The sequence below is a fragment of the Aegilops tauschii genome, chromosome 1 (assembly GCF_002575655.3).
Source record: "Aegilops tauschii subsp. strangulata cultivar AL8/78 chromosome 1, Aet v6.0, whole genome shotgun sequence".
NCBI lineage: Eukaryota > Viridiplantae > Streptophyta > Magnoliopsida > Poales > Poaceae > Aegilops > Aegilops tauschii.
In genome coordinates this window covers 444,765,612-444,771,453 of record NC_053035.3, presented here as the reverse complement: position 1 = coordinate 444,771,453, position 5,842 = coordinate 444,765,612, and positions in this window count along the sequence as shown.

Here is a 5,842-nt window from a genome sequence, read left to right as displayed (position 1 = left end):
ACCGCGCATTGCCCTTTCTCACATTGAGAGTTGGTGCAAACTTCGCTGGTGCATCCAAACCCCGTGATATGATACGCTCTTTCACACATAAACCTCCTTATATCTTCCTCAAAACAGCCACCATACCTACCTATTATGGCATTTCCATAGCCATTCCGAGATATATTGCCATGCAACTTTCCACCATTCCGTTTATCATGACACATTCATCATTGTCATATTGCTTAGCATGATCATGTAGTTGACATAGTATTTGTGGCAAAGCCACCGTTCATAATTCTTTCATACATGTCACTCTTGATTCATTGCATATCCCGGTACACCGCCGGAGGCATTCATATAGAGTCATACTTTGTTCTAGTATCGAGTTGTAATCATTGAGTTGTAAATAAATAGAAGTGTGATGATCATCATTTTCTAGAGCATTGTCCCAAGTGAGGAATAAAAAATGAGAGAAAAAGAGAGAAGGGACTATGCTACTATCCTTTGCCACACTTGTGCTTCAAAGTAGCACCATAATCTTCATGATAGAGAGTCTCCTGTTTTGTCACTTTCATATACTAGTGGGAATTTTCATTATAGAACTTGGCTTGTATATTCCAACAATGGGACTCCTCAAGTGCCCTAGGTCCTCGTGAGCAAGCAAGTTGGATGCACACCCACTTAGTTTCTTTTGTTGAGGTTTCATACATTTATAGCTCTAGTGCATCCGTTGCATGGCAATCCCTACTCCTTGCATTAACATCAATCGATGGGAATCTCCATAGCTCATTGATTAGCCTCGTCGATGTGAGACTTTCTCCTTTTTTGTCTTCTCCACATAACCCCCATCATCATATTCTATTCCACCCATAGTGCTATGTCCATGGCTCGCGCTCATATATTGCGTGAAAGTTTATAGGTTTGAGATTAGTAAAGTATGAACAAATTGCTGGGCTTGTCATCGGGGTTGTGCATGATGAGAGCATTCTTGTGTGACAAAAATGGAGCATGACTAAACTATATGATTTTGTAGGGATGAACTTTCTTTGGCCATGTTATTTTGAGAGGACATAATTGCTTAGTTAGTATGCTTGAAGTATTATTATTTTTATGTCAATATAAACTTTTATCTTGAATCTTTCGGATCTAAATATTCATACCAAAATTAAGAAGAATTACATTGAAATTATGCCAAGTAGCACTCCGCATCAAAAATTATCTTTTTTATCATTTACCTACTCGAGGACGAGCAAGAAATAAGCTTGGGGATGCTTGATACGTCTCCAACGTATCTATAATTTTTGATTGCTCCATGCTATATTATCTACTGTTTTGGACAATATTGGGCTTTATTATCCACTTTTATATTATTTTTGGGACTAACCTATTAACCGGAGGCCCAGCCCAGAATTATTGTTTTTGCCTATTTCAGAGTTTCGCAGAAAAAGAATATCAAACAGAGTCCAAACGGAATGAAACCTTCGGGAGCGTGATTTTTCGAACGAACATGATCCAGGAGACTTGGACCCTATGTAAGAGAAGCTTCCAGGAGGCCACGAGGTAGGGGGCGCGCCCTCCACCCTCGTGGGCCCCATGTTGCTCTACCGACGTACTTCTTCCTCCTATATATACCTACGTACCCCCAAACAATTAGATACGGGGCCAAAAACCTAATTCCACCGCCGCAACCTTCTGTACCCACGAGATCCCATCTTGGGGCCTGTTCCGGAGCTCCGCCGGAGGGGGCATCCATCACGAAGGGCTTCTACATCAACACCATAGCCTCTCCGATGAAGTGTGAGTAGTTTACCTCAGACCTTCGGGTCCATAGGTAGTAGCTAGATGGCTTCTTCTCTCTTTTTGGATCTCAATACAATGTTCTCCCCCTCTCTCGTGGAGATCTATTCGATGTAATCTTCTTTTTGCGATGTGTTTGTTGAGACCGATGAATTGTGGGTTTATGATCAAGTTTATCTATTAACACTATTTGAATCTTCTCTGAATTCTTTTATGTATGATTGGTTATCTTTGCAAGTCCTTCGAATTATCAGTTTGATTTGGCCTACTAGATTGATCTTTCTTGCAATGGGAGAAGTGCTTAGCTTTGGGTTCAATCTTGCGGTGTCCTTTCCCAGTGACAGTAGGGGCAGCAAGGCACGTATTGTATTGTTGCCATCGAGGATAACAAGATAGGGTTTTTATCATATTGCATGAATTTATCCCTCTACATCATGTCATCTTGCTTAAGGCGTTACTCTATTTTCATAAACTTAATACTCTAGATGCATGCTGGATAGCGGTCGATGAGTGGAGTAATAGTAGTAGATGCAGGCAGGAGTCGGTCTACTTGTCTCGGACGTGATGCCTATATACATGATCATACCTAGATATTCTCATAACTATGCTCAATTCTGTCAATTGCTCAACAGTAATTCGTTCACCCACCGTAAAATACTTATGCTCTTGAGAGAAGCCACTAGTGAAACCTATGGCCCCCGGGTCTATCTTCATCATATTAATCTTCCAACACTTATTTATTTCCTTTGGTTTTTTACTTTGCTTTTATTTTACTTTGCATCTTTATCACAAAATACCAAAAATATTATCCTATCATATCTATCAGATCTCACTCTCGTAAGTGACCGTGAAGGGATTGACAACCCCTTATCGCGTTGGTTGCGAGGAGTTATTTGTTTTGTGTAGGTACGAGGGGCTCGCGCGTAGCCTCCTACTGGATTGATACCTTGGTTCTCAAAAACGGAGGGAAATACTTATGCTACTTTTTTGCATCACCCTTTCCTCTTCAAGGGAAAACCAACGCAGTGCTCAAGAGGTAGCACGCGACCGCCTGGCGGAGGAGCAGGAGTTGTTGGAGCGCGACCGCTTGGCGGAGGAGCAGCGTATCGCCGATTTGCGCCGCCAACGGGACATGGAGCAGCAGCGCACCGACGCTCTGAGTCGCGAGCAGAGCGCCCGCAACTGGGCCGACTACGTGGAGGCTGGCGCCCAACAAATAGCCCTGGAGGCTGTCGGGCACGCACGCGTTCACGACGCCAATTTTTACTACCAGCTCGTCAAATGGGTTTCCCACATTGAAGCCGAAGCTTCGGTGGACCACGCCGGCATGTGAAGGGCCAACGCGCGCGAGCAACGCGCCCTATCGCACCTCTGGCAAGTCCGAGGCGAGGCGGAGGACGCCGGTGCCGGCGTTTAGCGTGTACCGCAGATGGCGGCCGGCATCGTCTAGTTAGTACTTGTACGCTACTAGAGTATTAGTAGGAGTAGATAGTTAACTTGGCTATGATGGTTGTCAACGTGGAAGTTCAGTAATCTATATGTGGATCAGACCTGTTACTTTGCTCTGAATGTTGAACTTTCCGTTTGTACGTATGGAATGGGCTGTTATTTTTTTAAATGGGTTGTATTTGTCCTCCACGGGTTTAGAGGCTGACTTGTGGGACTACCAAGTTGACGCGTACACAATCAGGAGATGATTGTACATGGAGAGGATGACAGCAGGGACCCGCCAAGGTCATGACAGTACGCAAGCAAGTGCCTCCTTATTTCAAGCCAATAAAAAAATGGCTCCTCCTAATGGATTTCTGACATCTGGGTCCCATGCCATTGTCAACGTAGTCAATAAACGAGAGAATTGCACAACGAACGGCTGACACCAGGGACCTAGCAGCTCGCCCAGTTATTTTTGTTTTGGGTTAATTTGATAAATGCCACTCCAAATCTGGTGTTTCCAAGAAATGCCACTGCAATTTCCAAACTTTGAAAAATGCCATTTCATGCCATTTCCAGTGGCATTTTTCGAAGTCTGGAGTGGCATTTTTCAAAGTTTGCAAATTGCAGTGGCGTTTTCCAAAGTTTGCAAAAATTGCAGTGGCATTTTTCAAAGTTTGGAAATTTCAGTGGCATTTTTATGAATCGCCATAATTGGAGTGGCATTTATCTAATTTGTTTTTGAGACGGAAGCAGGGTGTCAACTGGGCTGTGCGGGGCACTCTGGCCTGTCTAGACAGCCTTCTCTTATACGTTTACCACAGACCAGCCCAGTATTTTTTTTCTTTCTGAAAATGGATAGCCCAGTTTTTTTTGTGATTTGCCAAGTAAGTTGCTTTGTCAGGCCTGTTGGGCTGCAAATCTTTCAAGACGAGGAGAGCTTCATTCGGCTGGACGAGAAAATGGCCTATCAGTAATGAGAAATGGGTTGTACATTTTTAAAACACATCAAACCGGCAATTAGTTTCAAATTTCTTTTTTTTATTTTGAGATTTTAAATTGCATTAATTTTTATGCGTGGACAATTTGTTGGATTTTATATTGATATACATTTATTCTTAAAATCAGTTTGAATGTGACTCTAAATTTCGGGATTAAAAACAGTTCGGACCGCACCGAAATATGCAAAATATTGTATAATTTTTTAACCGTGGCCACAATATGGGCTGTAATGCTAACAAAAAGAATATGGGCTCCAAAAAACCCTTAAGAATTAGCAAATGGGCTGTAAATTATTAGAAATAATGGCAGATGGGCTGTATGCTGTTTTCCACAGATTTGAGGCTTTCCTAAAAAAGGTTGACGCACAAGCAGTGACTGTTGGATGTCCATCCAACAGCCGTCGTGCTTCTTCAATCTCTGCTCTTCCTGCTCCAGCCGCTCAAACAAGCGCCGGCGGGACTGCCGGCTCCCTCCTCCCCGCGGCCGGCTGTGCTGCCGCGCAGGCCTCACCGCCCCACTGTACTCCCATTGCTGGCCTAGCCATCCCTCTACCCACACCTGCTGTGATTCTCCGGCGACGGCAGACGAACCAGTAAACCCTCATACAGCCGTACTCCCCTACGCGTGGGAAATAACTGCCGAGTCTTCCCTGCCTCCGTGTCGTTCCCTTCCTAGGCCTCGCCGTCGTCCACCGCCCTGATGCTCTCGGCGCGGCCTAGTCAACATGGTCAATGACCGACATGCATCTGAAGTGGACTGTACGTGGAGAGGCTGACAGCTGGGTCCACGGCCGCACGCAAGGAAATGCCTCCTTATTACGCGCAAAATAATGATTCCTCCACCTGACATCTGGGACCCACCGAAAGGGCCTCTGTATTTTGCGAAAAAAACGTTACCGCCGCTGACAGCTCGGACCCGCCAGCTATATCTTCGCACGCAAGGAAGTGTGTCCTTATTACGCACAAAAAAATGAATACTCCCCTGCTAGCTGGGACCTAGTATAGTGGCAGGCTGACTTGTGGGCCTACTAAGTTGACGGGGACGGAGGGCTTTGTCAACTTAGTCAATATGCACGATTCTAGCTCTAGTGACCGTACGATGTCCATCCAACGGCCGTAGTGCTTCTTCCACCTCTGGTCTTGTTGCTCCAGCCGCCCAAAGCAGCGCCGGTCGTGCCGCATGCTCCTGCCTCCCGTGGCCGGCTGTGCTGCCGCGGAGGCCTCACCGCCCCCTACTATTCCCACCGCTGGCCAGTCCCTACGCCGACGGCGGCCTGACACCGCAGCCGAACCAGTGAACCCTCGTACTCCTCTACGGGCGGGCTTCCACTGCCGCGTCTTCCCCGGCTCCGCATCGTCCCCTTCCTAGGCCTCGCCGTCATCCACCGCCCTGGTGCTCTCGGCGCGGCGTGGTCACCGTGGTCAAGGAACGGCTTCCATCGGACGTGGACTGTACGTGGAGAGGCTGACAGCTGGGTCCACGGCCGCGGCAAGGAAGTGCCTCCTTATTACGCGCAAAATAATTATTCCTCCACCTGACAGCGGGGACCCACCGGACGAGCCACTGTATTTCACGAAAAAACGTTTCCCCCTGACTGCTGGGACCCACCAGCTACATCTTCGCACGCAAG